Source organism: Scyliorhinus canicula, chromosome 17 (genome assembly GCF_902713615.1).
Source record: "Scyliorhinus canicula chromosome 17, sScyCan1.1, whole genome shotgun sequence".
In the NCBI taxonomy this organism is placed as follows: domain Eukaryota; kingdom Metazoa; phylum Chordata; class Chondrichthyes; order Carcharhiniformes; family Scyliorhinidae; genus Scyliorhinus; species Scyliorhinus canicula.
The window spans coordinates 108,694,400-108,708,731 of record NC_052162.1 but is presented as its reverse complement, the minus strand read 5'-3'; the positions used below and the strand labels follow the sequence as shown (position 1 = coordinate 108,708,731).

General features: G+C 46.1%; 1 protein-coding gene across 2 annotated transcripts in view; it reads left to right on the top strand.

Annotated features, from left to right (window-relative positions):
* The window catches only part of LOC119951981, a 54,311-nt gene that overhangs the window by 493 nt on the left and 39,486 nt on the right, over positions 1-14,332 (top strand). The window lies entirely within an intron of this gene.

Below are 14,332 nucleotides of genomic sequence, written 5' to 3'. Positions count from 1 at the left end.
ACAAATTCAACGTATGCAGTAATAAAAGCTTCCCACCATATGTGCCCTGGGTGTAATTAACAGAACAAACGCCTTCAGTTTGATATGAACCAGCTGAAAACGCGAAGGGGTACACTTGATTCTCCCATTTACTGGCTGGAGAGTTAGAGTGAACAAGTGATCCCCCCCCCCCCCATATACGGAACATTTAAACCATGATTGTGAATCAAATCCTTTGAACATTTTAAAACTGGACTTTTAACAGATGGGGAAACTGAGAGGTCTATCTGGTATCATTGTGTTGCTGTGTCAGTAAATGGGATAATCTAGTGCATCTCTGCGTTTTTAGGTGGTGAGTGATCTTTTCAGGGTGGAATTTACACAGAGGTTTCCAACTCAGACGGGATCTCATCAGTTTGAGAGTGAGAAACATGGAGCGGAAACAACTTTGTTTAAATTGAATAAAATGAATTAAATTGAAATGAGGATCGAGTTAGCTGAAGTGGATGGGGCGGATAGATTAAAAGGAAAGACAGTAAACACGCAGTGGCAGAAATTCAATCAGGTAATTCGTGGCTCTCAGTGAATGTCCATACCAGTAAGGAGGGAAGATCCTGAGAGGGAATAACCAACCATGGCTAACTAAAGAAGGAGGCAAACATAGCCCTGAAGACTGGGATAAATTCAGAATACAGCAAAGGATGACAGAAGGATAATAAAGAGGGAGAAAATAAACTACAAAGGCAACATAAGAAAAATATAAAAACTGACAATTAGAGCTTCTTTAAGTATATAAAAAGGAAGAGTGAAATAGGCACCTTAGAAAATGTATCTGGGAATATATGGAGAAAAGCAAATTACTGCGGATGCTGGAATCTGAAACGAAAGGTAAAATGCTGGAAAATCTTAGCAAGTCTGGCAGCATCTGTAGAGAGAGAAAAGAGCTAACGTTTCGAGTCCGATGAATCTTTGTCAAAGCTTTGTCAGCTTTGACAAAGAGTCATCCGACTCGAAACTTTAGCTCTTTTCTCTCTCTACAGATGCTGCCAGACTTGCTGAGATTTTCCAGCATTTTACCTTTCGTATCTGGGAATATATTTCTGGGGAAAAAGGAAATGTCAGAGGAGTTAAACAGATATTTTGCATCAGGCTTTATAGTGGAAGATACTTTGTGCATCATATTAATACAAAAGAATATGGGGGAGGAATGTAATCCCATGACAATCACTGGAGAATTATATTAGACAAACTAATGAGGCTAAATGCAGATAAGCCCCCTGGCCCTGGTGGATGCAACTTAGGTACTTAAAAGAAGTAACAACAGAGATAGTGGATGCATTGGTTGTAATTTTCCAAAAACCATTGGATTATGGAAAAGTATCAGAGGATTGGAAACTGCTAGTGTGACGCCCCTATTCAGAAAGGGGGAGAGGCAAACAACAGTTAATTATAGGCCAATAAGCCTAATATCTATTGTTGGAATCAATTATGAACAAATAATAGCAGAACATTTGGGGAAAAAATAATCCGAACTTCCAGAGAATCGATGTAAGAGGAAAACTAGCTAGAGAACTGATCTTTTTGCCCTTTCTTGGCACCACCGGTCATTTTTTTCCTTGGAAACTTGTGAAAGCTATCAGGGTAGAGTTATCGCTTTGCTGAGATGCATTGAAAAACAAAGCTGACAAGCTTGAAGCAGAACTTTGTCAATGGCGTCTGAAGCCTTTTGTACTCATCAGGAGGTAAGATGGAGGAGTTAGTTTCTTTCTTTCCGTCCATTCCAAGGTTCTTACTAGTATTTTGGCGAAAGAGTTTGAGAAACACCGATAAATCATGTTGTAGGATTTTTAAAGAGCCATCAAAGAGGCCTTCGCCCCTCTTTGTGTTGTTCTGGAAAAATCAAGTAAGACCATGGAAGTCCATGCAACCATTATTAAGAGCACAGAGGCAGCTTTAGCGGATCAGAGTGATCAGGTTGCTGCATTGGCGTCCGATTTGACTTCGGCGGCTGAATCCAATAAGTCATTAAGAATCAAGCTGAATGACTTGGAAAACAGGTCTAGGAGGCAGAACATCCAGATTGTTGGATTGCCAAAGGAGATCGAGGGCCATACCCCCATGAAATATTTCTCAGACATGTTCCTCAAAATGGTGGGTGAGGCTGGATTCATCCCCACCTGAATTGGATAGGGTCCATCATTCACTTCAACCAAAGTCTTGTTCTGAAGATCCATCACGTGTGGTGATTGTAAGATCCTACAGTTTTAAAGAAAAAGAGAGGGCTCTGCGATGGGCAAGGGAACGATGTGATTTCAAGTGGGAAGGCCACTCCATCAGGACATGAGCGTAGAGTTAGTGGAAAAAAAGCTGCATTTAATGGAGTGAAGGATGCCCTGTACAGGAGTGGAGTAAGGTTCGGGATGGTCAATCCAGCATGTCTTAGAGTTACGTTTGCGGAAAAAACTATATTTCTGACATACCGGGAGACACAGAGTCTTTTATTAAAAGGCACAAGTTGTGCGCTATGTGATCTGGTTTATGGCTCTGTCAACAGGCATATTGTATTGTTTGTTTCACTTGTCTTTTCTTTTTCTTGTTTGTGTTGTGTTATTGCATTTGATTAGATTTGAGGTTCTCTACTAAGTGGGGTTTTGTTCTTTACATTAGTACGTGGTTTCCTTTTGTTTTCCAAAGTCTTTGTTTGGTGCAACATTAAGCCACTAGTAGAGCATGTAAGTTAAATGGGCATTTAGTATTTAATTATATTTCTGCAATTGGGGAGGCGGCTAACTAGGGAGGTACTTAACAGGAGTGCTTTGGCAGGGTTCGCTGCAGCTCATTATAGTAGGTCTTTAGACATCTTCAACACCTCACTTCTCCATTCCAAGGTCCCCACCTGCTTCAAGAAGACCACCATCATACTGGTGCCAAAGATGAACCAGGCAAAGTGCCCCAATGACTAATGTCTGGTGGCCCTGACTTAAGTCGTAATGAAGTGCTTCAAGAGGTTGATTATGAAGTGCATCACCTCCATACTCTCAGAACACCTTGATCCACTGCAATTCACATACCGTCTCAACCAGTCCACAGCAGACACCATTTCCCTGGCCCTACACTCATCCCTAGAGCATCTCGACAATAAGGACTCTTACATCAGACACCTATTTATTGACTACAGCTCCGTCTTCAATACCATAATCCCAGCCAAGCTCATATCAAAGCACCAAAACCTAGGACTTGGCACCCCACTCTGCAACTGGACCTCGATTTTCTGACCAACAGACCACAATCAGTAAGAATGAACAACAACACCTCCTCCACAATAGTCCTCAATACCGGGGCCCCGCAAGGCTGCGTACTTAGCCCCCTATTCTACTCCCTGTACATGACTGCGTAGTAAAATTTGGTTCCAACTCCATCTACAAGTTTGCTGACGATACGACCATAGTGGGCCGGATCTCCAATAACGACGAGTCAGATTACAGGGGGGAGATAGAGAACCTAGTGGAGTGGTGTAGCGACAACAATCTCTCCCTCAATGCCAGCAAAACTAAAGAGCTGGTCTGTGACTTCAGGAAGCAAAGTACTGTACACACCCCTGTCAGCATCAACGGGGCCGAGGTGGAGATGGTTATCAGTTTCAAATTCCTAGGGGTGCACATCTCCAAAAATCTGTCCTGGTCCACCCACGTCGACACTACCACCAAGAAAACACAACAGCGCCTATACCTCCCCAGGAAACTAAGGAAATTCAGCATGTCCACATTAACCCTCACCAACCTTTACAGATGCACCACAAATAGCATCCTATCTGGCTGCATCACAGTCTGGTATGGCAACTGCTCGGCCCAGGACCGCAAGAAACTTCAGAGAGTCGTGAACACCGCCCAGTCCATCACACAAACCTGCCTCCCATCCATTGACTCCATTTATACCTCCCGCTGCCTGGGGAAATCGGGCAGCATAATCAAAGACCCCTTCCACCCGGCTTACTCACTCTTCCAACTTCTTTCATCGGACAGAAGTCTGAGAACACGCACGAACAGACTCAAAAATAGCTTCTTCCCCTCTGTTACCAGACTTCTAAATGGCCCTCTTGTGGACTGACCTCATTAACACTACACCCTGTATGCTTCATCCGATGCTGGTGCTTATGTAATTACATTGTATACCTTGTGTTGCCATATTATGTATTTTCTTTTATTCCCTTTTCTTCCCATGTACTTAATGATCTGTTGAGCAGCTCGCAGAAAAATACTTTTCACTGTACCTCGGTACATGTGACAATAAACAAATCCAATCCAATATTTCCTTGATTCTTAAGAGGGTCAAAGACCCAACAGATTGTGATTCATATCATCCTATTTTGTTTTGAATGCAGACATCAAGCTTCTTGCTGAGGTGTTGGTGCTTCTCTTGCCTTGAATAGAGGCACTAGTCAGGGCTACCCACTTTCTCCACTCTTGTTCGTCTTGGCAATAGAGCCACTCTTAATAGAGCAGAGGTGCTCTAGTCAATGGAGTGGTGTTAGCCGAAATGGTTAGAGCATCACATTTCTCTCTGTGCAGATGACCTACTTCTTTATATTACAGACTCAGCCTCCATCGATGACATAATGAATTTGCTGACACCTTTGGGTATAAATTGAATTGAGACAACAGTGAATGTTTCCCCATAAACTCCCCCCCCTGGGAGGCAAGCCCAATTGGGGACATTGCTTTTTGCCTTTCTTGGGGATAGCTTTTGCTATCTTGGGGTTCGAGTTGCCCAAAATTGGGCCTTACTTCATAAGTTCAATGGCACCAGCCTGATTAATAATGTCAAAATAGACTTTCAGAGTTGGAACAAACTTTCTCTATCTTCGGTGAGCAGCATTCAAACTATTAAAATTAACATGCTCCTGAGGTTTTTATATTTCTTTCAATGGCATCTCATTTTTCTCCCCAAATCCTTTTTTATCAAAGTTAACAAATTGATGTCTTAGTGGATAAGAATTCCAGAATCCTAGTGTTCTGCTCCAAAGGGAGAGACATTGGGCGGGATTCTCCGGTCTCCGACAGCGAAATATCGTTTGACGATTGGCCAGAGAATCTCTTTGTGCCGTAATCGGGGCGCCGCCACTTTTGCAATGCTCCGCCGCCTCCAAAATGGCATACTCGCAGAGTATGCTGTGTGGACATCACCTGAGGCCCTCCCCCATGAGTTCCAGATGGCGTGGGTCACTTATGCTATTTATTTTTGTGAACCTGGCGTGGCTGATGTGGACTGAGTCTGGCGCCGCCACAGTCGAGTGGGAGCCATTTCGCAGGCAAGGGAGGCTTTGGCGGGGGCTGGGGACAGTGGTGGGGGTGGTCTTGGGGTGGTGAGCCTGACCCAAAGGGGGGCATTATTTGGCAGACCGTGTCCGCGCGCGTCCGGCACCATATTGGCGCAGCCGCTACAGGCCGTTGCCACGCGCGGGGCCACGGACCCGGCATTCTATGTCTGTTATTGCAGCTAAAGTCACGGACGTTTTACTGCATCCCTGCTAGCCCCCCCCCCCCCCCCCCCCCCCCCCCCCACCACCGGACAGTGGATCAATGCAGCTTTTGCGCCATTTTCCTCGGGCGTAAAACGCCACTGTTCCCACGCTGGCGTCAGCAATTAGTCTTCAATTGGAAAATCGGCCCATTATATCCCTCCCAAATTTATTGTGCTATTACAGGGCCACTAACATTCAAAAATATTTGCTGTGGATCAGCGACCCCGATTATATTTGGGTCAAATGGAGGCTTGCTGCTGCACTACTTCTACTCTTCTTGCCATAGTCATTGATCCATTGCCCTTTCCCCCACTCAACATTCCGCAAAGCCTGTGGTGGTTTTCTCTCGTAGAATTTGGAAACAGTTTAGACACCATTTTAATCTCCTTTCCCTGTCTTCATTAGCCCTCATTTGCAAAAAGCAGCTTTACCTACCTACTGCTATGAATGCAACATGTACATCTTGGAAGTGAAGGGTTTGGAGTGTTTTGGGGACCTGCTCATGGAGATGTTTGCCATTTTAGGGAGTTACTTGATAAATTCCAGTTGCCCACTTCAACACGTTTTTGGTATTTTCAAGTTCACAACTTCTTGTGTAAGGTTTTTCCTTCCTTTCCTTTGGCGCCACTGTCTTCCTTGATGAAGAGCATTCTGTCCCTAAGTTGATCTGACAAGGGGTCTTATTCGGGCCGATGTCGCTATATTCTTTTGTTCGACTCCGTTCTGCTGAGCAGTGTTAAGGTGAAATGGGAAAGTGTATTGGGCCCTATTCCAGAGAGGTTTGGAGTGAGGCCCTTCACAGGTTCAACCCCATGTCCTCATGTGCTCGGATGAGCCTAATTCTGTTTAAGGTTACACAGGACGCAATTGACTAGGGCAAGGATGAGTGTGTTTTGCCCAAATGTTAAGGATAGGTATGATTGCTGTTCTCTTGGCCCGGCTAGCCACACATGGTAATGAATGGTTAGCACTGCCGCCTTGCAGAGTCATGGGACCCGGGTTCGATTCTGACCTCGGGTGACTGCCTGTGTGGAGTTTGGACATACTCTATGTCTGCGTGGGTTTCATCTGAACTTTGGTTTCCTCCCACAGTCCAACATGTGCAGGTTAAGTGGATTGGCCATGCTAAATTGCCTCTCTGTCTCCAAAGGTTAGGTCGGGTTATAGGGTGGGGATTGGGTGTGTGGGATGGTCTTTTGAATGGTCAGTGCAGAGTCGATAGGCTGAGTGGCCTCTTTCTGCACTGTTAGGATTCAACTAAGTGGCTAAAGTAAAAATAACTCTTAGTTTTATAGAGTAAAACACTTGACATTTATTTCTTTTTTTTAAATGTATTTTATTACAAACATTTATCAAAACAGGTCACAGAGAATAAACACTCCGAGAAACATACTTCTCAACAATCAACTGTACAGGCTGTACAGATTCCCCCCCCCCTTTTTCAGGCCCCCCCCCCCCCCCCCCCCACCACCACCCTTGGCGATGAGCAGCTGCTCAAACACAGTCACAAACATCCTCCACATTTTCTCAAACCTCCCTGAAGAGCCCCTTAACTCATACTTTATCTTCTCTAATCACAGGAAGTCATACAGGTCACCCAACCAAGCCACTACCTCCAGCTTGCCTGAAACCCCAAAAATCACCACCACAGGGTCCGGGTCCACCTCCTCCTTCACTATCCTGGCTAAGACCGCGAACACTCCCACATAGAATCTTTCCAATTTTTCGCAACCCCAAAACATGTGCCCGTGATTCGCTGGCCACCACCCACACCTCTCACACTCATCTGCTACCCCCCTGAAAGAACCCACTCATTCTCGCCCGAGTCATATGCACCCTGTGCACTACCTTAAACTGTATCAGGCTCATCCTTGCACAAGAGGAGATACCGTTTACCCTACGCAGTGCCTCACTCTATAATCCCCAATGATCTCCCCTCCCAATTCCGCTTCACCACCCTCTCAACTCCCTGCTCCCCCAGCCACTTGTATATGTCCTCAATTCTTCCCTCCCATTCCATATCCAGAAGCAACAGTCACTCCAGCATGGTGTATCCCGGCAACCTAGGGAATCCACTCCAGACCTTTTGCGCAAAGTCGCTAACCGGCAGATACCTGAACTCACTCCCTCTCAGCAACTCTACACTCTCCATTAGCTCCTCCAGACTGGCGAACCCTTCTTCCAAATACAGATCCCTCACCTTGACCAGCCCCACTTCCCTCCACCTCCTGTATACACTGTCCATCCCCCCAGCTCAACCCATGATTCTCGCACAGCGGCGTTAGCACCAAAATCCCTTACACCCTAAAATGCCTCCTCAACTGATTCCATACCTTCATCGTGAACTGCACCACCGGGCTCCCTGAATACATACTCGGAGCCATTGCCAACGCTGCCGTCACCATAACACTCAAACTAGACCCCTTGCAAGATTCTTCCTCTATCCTAACCAACTCTACTCCATCGCCTTCCCACCATCTCCGCACAATAATAATGAAGCAAGTTCGGCAATGCCAACCCTCCTGCTGCCTCTGCCTCTGTAGCAGGGTCCTCCCCACCCTCGGCACCTTCTCTGCCCAGAAAAAGTCAGAAATGATTGTGTCCGCTTTCCGAAAAAAGGCCTTTGGTATAAAGATTGGGAGAGCTTGAAAGATAAACAAGAACCTCGGCAGAATATTCATTTTCACCACTTAACCCTCCCTGCCAGCGTTAAGTGCATTGTAACCCACCTCTTAAAGTCCTCTCTAGCCTCCTCCGCCAGCTTCATTAAGTTCCACATATGGAGCCCCGTCCATTCCCTCGCTACCTGAATCCCTAAATACCTAAACCTATCCCTCGCTACCGTAAATGGCATCCCCCCTAAATTAGCTGCTGTGCCAGCTCATTCACCGGGAATACCTCGCTTTTCCCTACATTCAGCTTGTATCCCGAGAACCCTCCAAACCTCCCCAGCAGGTCCACAATCCTTCCCATACTTTCCAACGAAGCCAAAAAATACAAGAGGCCATCAGCACAGAGCGACACCCGATGCTCTCTCTGTCCCCTCATAATTGCCTGCCACTTTGCCGACCCCCTGAGAGCCATCGCCAATGGCTGTATGGCCAGCGCAAACAGCAGCAGCGACAGCAGGCATCCCTGCCTCATACACCTGTGTAAGTCAAAGCTTTGTGAGCTCATATCATTTGTCCTCACCCTCGCTCTTGGTGCCACATACAGCAACCGTACCCCTGCCACAAATCTTGGCCCAAACCCAAACCTTCCTAAAACCTCAAACAAGTACTGCCACTCCACCCAACCAAATGCCTTCTCCATGTCCATGGGTACCACCACCTCCGGTTCCAGAGCCCCACGGATTCATCACCACATTTAACAGCCATCTTATATTACTCGCGAGCTGCCTGCCCTTCACAAAGCCTGTTTGATCTTCTGCCACCACCCCCGGGACACACTCCTCCATCCTCCCCGCCAATACTTTCACATCCATGTTCAATAGTGATATGGGCGTATACGACCCACATTCCACCGGGCCCTTCCCCTTTTTCGGAATTAGTATGATTACTGCCGGTGACACTGTCTCCGGCAACTCCCCCTACTCCAGTGCTTCATTAAACGCCCCCAACAAATGTGGTGCCAGGTACATCGCAAATTCCTTAGAAAATTCCACCGGGTACCACTACGGCCCAGGGGCCTTCCCAGACTTCATACCCCTGATACTATCCAGCACCTCTCTCAGCCCCAGGGGCTCCTCCAACGTAAGCATCTTTGCTTCCTCCACCTGGGGAAATTCCAGCTTGTCCAGAAACTGCCCAGGTCCCCCTCCTCTCCTCCCGGGTCTGCCTCATAAAGTCCCTGGTAGTACTCCCTAAATGCCTCATTCATCTTCCCTGGCTCTGCCACCACATCCCCAGCCCGTATCTTCAATATTTCCCTGGATGCAGCCTGCCTCCGCAGCTGGTGCGCCAACATGCGGCTCGCCTTCTCCCCATACTCATATTACATACCCCTTGCCTCATACAGTTGCCCTCCCGCCCTTCCTGTTGTCAGCTTGTCAAACTGCCCCTTCAACTTTTTCCTCCTCGCCAATCCCTCCTTGGTGGGCACTCTCGAACATTCCGTCCACCTCCGCTTTCTTGCTCACAAGACGTCATGTTCCTCCCTCCTTTCCCTATCTGCACGAGCGTTAAATATAATTTCCCCCGCGGACCACTGCCTTCAGTGCCTCCCAAAAAATGGCCGCCGACACCTCCCCATTCTGATTCAACTCCACATCCTCCTTAATCGCCGCCCGCAAACTAATCACAAAAACCTCCACCCCGGCCTCTGCTCTTGTCCCAATCTAAACCGAATCTCCAGCCAGTGGGGCGCATGGTCCGAGATAACGATCCCCGCATACTTTGCCCCCTCCACCGCAACCTCTTCCCACTCATTAGAAGGTAATCAATCCTCAAATACACCTTATAGACGTGTGAAAAGAAGGAATACTCCCTTCCCCCAAGTTCTGAAAGCGCCATCGATCCACCATACCCATCCTCTCCATAAAACCCCCCAGCTCCCTTGCCATTCGTACCCTGCACAACAACCTGAGGCTCGACCTATCCACCCTCGTCTCCAGAACAGTTAAAATCTCCTCCCATGATCAACTGGTGCGTGGCCAAATCCGGGACTGCTGCAGCAACCCCCTCATAAAACCCACATCATCCCAATTTGGAGCATACACATTTAGCAACACCACAAGTGCCCTTTCCAATACCCCACTCACAATCAAATATCTCCCACCTGGATCCCTCATCTCCTTCGTACTCACAAATCCCATTTAACTCCCGCCCCTTTAATTCCACACTATACGTAGCCCATCCCAGATGGCCCCTTTCTCTGCCCATGACTTTCATCTCTCACCTTAACATTTATTTCTGAATAACTATAGTATTCTGCAAAGGATATTCTAGGCATCATTTTCACTTCTGAACACATTTCCACAACCTTTTAGTGAAAACTTCAAGTAGGAATTTCTTAGTATGTGCTGAGCAGGTCTTTGCATGTAGAATCTTGTCATGTTATAGACCATGTTCTGGTCCTGTCCCAAACTTGTTGCCTTCTGGGATTCCTTCTTCAAACCATGTTGGAGACATCCATTTGGATTTAGATCCATGTCCGTTGGTGCCCATGTTTGGGATGTCGGACTCGCCGGTGATTCAGTGTGGGGTAGAGGCAGATGCTGACCTCTTTGCCTCATTGATAGCCCTGAGGTGAATATTGCTTGGTTGGAAGTCTCCCACTTCGCACAGTGCCTTTGCTTGGTTGGGTGATTTAATGTAATTCCTACATGTGAAAAAGTCAAACTCACCATCGGGGGTCAGTGGAGAGCTTCCACTGAAGATGGCAACCATTATTTCCTTTTTTTTTAAATTTAGATTACCCAATTATTTTTTCCAATTAAGGGGCAATTTAGCGTGGCCAATACACCTACTCTGCACATTTTTGGGTTGTGGGGGCGAAACCCACGCAGACACGGGGAGAATGTGCAAACTCCACACGGACAGTGACCCAGAGCCGGGATCGAACCTGGGACCTCAGCGCCGTGAGGCGGTTGTGCTAACCACTAGGCCACCGTGCTGCCCCTATTTATTTCCTTTTTAAAGGACCTCGTCACAATCAGTTGTCAGGGGATTTAGGTTAGTTTTAGTATTTAAGTTAATTGTGTATTTTTATTTAACTTTCATATTGGCTTGTGATTTTTATCAATCTTTTGGTTTTTGTTGATTATAATTAAGGAGGCATGGTAGCACAGAGGTTAGCACTGTTGCTTCACCACTGCTGCTTCACAGCATCAGGGACGGGGAGGGGGGGGGGGGGGTGATGGTATGGTGGTGCAGTGGTTAACACTGCTGCTTCACAGTACTGAGGATTCGGGTTCGATCCCGGCACCTGGTGACAGTCCGTGTGGAGTTTGCACATTTTTCCCGTGTCTGCGTGGGTCTAACCCCCACAACCCAAAAAGATGTGGAACTCCACACGGACATTGAACCAGGGCCGGGATTCGAACCCGGGTCCTCAGCGCCGGAGGCAGGAGTGCTAACCACTGTGCCACGTACCGCCCCTGTGAAGAACATTCATAGCATCATTCCAGAGAGGAAATTAAGAGACCAACATTCCCTTTTTGAGTTTCTGTGTGTAAATCCTCCCTTTCTAATCCCTTGTAAAATGAGTTTCCAAAATCCATTAGGTTCAGTCCAGTACAGAAACGCACAAAATTGCGTCCTCCTGCTGCATGGAACAGGCTAATTGCGCATGCGCCCCGCTGCACATTGCCCCAATAAAGATGGCGGCCATTAACTTGGGGCTTCCAACGTAGACAACTGCTATTGCGGCCCCGTTTGATGCGAGCGCAGGACCGGCTTTCTGGTATCCACTGGGTGTTTATGAAGCGTCCATGTCCATTTCGCTATTCCCAATTACCCTCCTAAAATCCACTATGTTCCTCTCCGGTTGTGGAGAGGTTCCACCTTCATGCCTCTGCAACATGCACGCTGCACATGCGTAATTTCACAAACCACATCCCCGTGCGCAAGAGGCTGCTGTAGTGAGGATCGGGGAAATTCCAGTGCGCTCTGAATGCTGGGTAACAGGCCCGCCATTGAATGGAAATATTTTGAATATATAATAATGTTGCATGTTTCGATTATAATAAGACATAAAGGGACGAGATGTCAAATTAGTAAATAAATTCATGCAGCAGCTGAGGTGCACGGGGCCTACCATTATATTTCTGCCCCGGGTATTATTAACAGCAGAGGTAACTCCTGCAATTGGATATGAATCCACTGAATTCTCAGTAGGTGGGGTGAACAAGTGATTATTTTTTTCCCCATAAACTGAACATAGAAACTATATCTTGCCAGTAAGATTGAACTGATCTGGATCAAGTCGTTTGAAATTCAAAAACGAGTTTTAACAGGTGGGAAAACTGATTGAAATGCGCAAAGCAAGTCGAATATCTAAATGGTCTGTTTGTGGTGTGATCCTGTTGTGTCAGTAAATTGGAGAACTGAGCGACTTTCTTTGTACTTTCATCCGATGAAATGCATTTTCAGGTGGGATTTACACATGAGTTTCCAGCTCAGACAGGAATCTCAAACATTCTGACAATGAGTTCCACATTCCCAAAACACTCCAAGTTGGACTGGATTTGTTTATTGTCATGTGTAACATGGTACAGTGAAAAGTAGTGTTCTGTGTACAGTCCAGACAGATCATTCCATACATGAAAAAAAACATAGGGCAAACATAAATACACAATGTAAATACATAGACACAGGCATCAGGTGAAGCATACACGAGTGTCGTACTACTCAGTAGAGAAGATGTGTGAAGAGATCAGATCAGTCCATAAAAGGATCATTTAGCATTCTGGTAATAGCAGGGAAGAAGCTGTTTAACCTCCTTTCCCACATTTCAGAGTGCTAAACACATTTTCCAGATGTCACAGGATGTATGTATACTTCCTGCAATTTAATATTGCTAACTTGAACCTTGCAATGTCACCACTACATCAAGGAGAATAAATCCAGATTCTGTAGCTGCCTTGTGGAATATCATCATTCAGTCTGCAAGTGTGATCCTCAGTTTTCAGTCAGTTGTCTTTATAATTATATGCCTTATTCCTGACCTGATCCCCTTGTCTTTGATCTGCTGCTTTGATCCAATGAAGCTCATTGGAAGTTCAGGGAACAGCTCCTCATCTGTCCATTAGACATTTTTTAACCTCAGCATCCATTTCAATTATTTCAGATGATAACCCCCCACCCCCCTCACCACCACTTTTTTTCCCCAAAGTTGATGCTGGTAACATTTCTGCTGTTACCTTCTCCAGACCTGTCTTTAGTTTCTTCTCTTACATTAAAGCTGCAGATGAGCTGTATTGTTGAGGTTGGTGGGTTTTGGAAATTGAAAAATGTACATCCCCAGCTTGTGGCACTATTTCCCTTCACTGTTAACTTCACATTTATAATACCAGAATACATAGGAGCAGAAGTATGCCATTCAGCCCATAGAGTCTACTGTGCTATTCAATGCGATCATGACTGATCTTATGTGATAATCCTCAATGTCACTTTTCCGCCTTATCCCCATAAACCTTTATTTACTTACTAATGAAAAAATTGTTTTTCTGAGCTTTGAACATACCTAACGACCTAGTCTCTGCAGCCCTCTGTGGTAAAGAATTCCACAGATTCACTACCCTCTGAGAAAATTAATTTCTCCTCATTTCTGTCTTAACTGGGTGGCACCCTTATTCTGAGAACATGCCGTCTAGTACTAGGCTCTCCCAGAAGGGGGAACAACCTCTCCGCATCTACCCTGTCAAGTCCCTTGAGAACCCTATATGTCTCTATAAGATTGCTTCTCATTCTTCTAAATTCCAATGAGTAAATGCCCAACTACTCAACCTCTCCTCATAAGAAAATCCATCTGTGTCTGATAAACCTAGTGAACTTTTTATGGATTGCCTTCAATGCCAATATGTCTTTCCTTAGATAAGGGGACCAATACAAAGGGCAGCATGGTGGAGCAGTGGTTAGTACTGCTGCCTCACGCGCTGAGGATCCAAGTTCGATCCCGACCCCGGGTCACTGTTTGTGTGGAGTTTGCACATTCTACCCGTGTCAGCGTGGGTTTCACCCCCACAACCCAAGAATGTGCAGGTTAGGTGGATTGGCCATGCTAAATTGCCCCTTAATTGAAAAAAAAATAATTGGTACCATAAATTTATATTTAAAAAAATGATGAGTCTGGGGAAAGATGTGTAGATAGTCTGGATCTCATTGAGGTCAA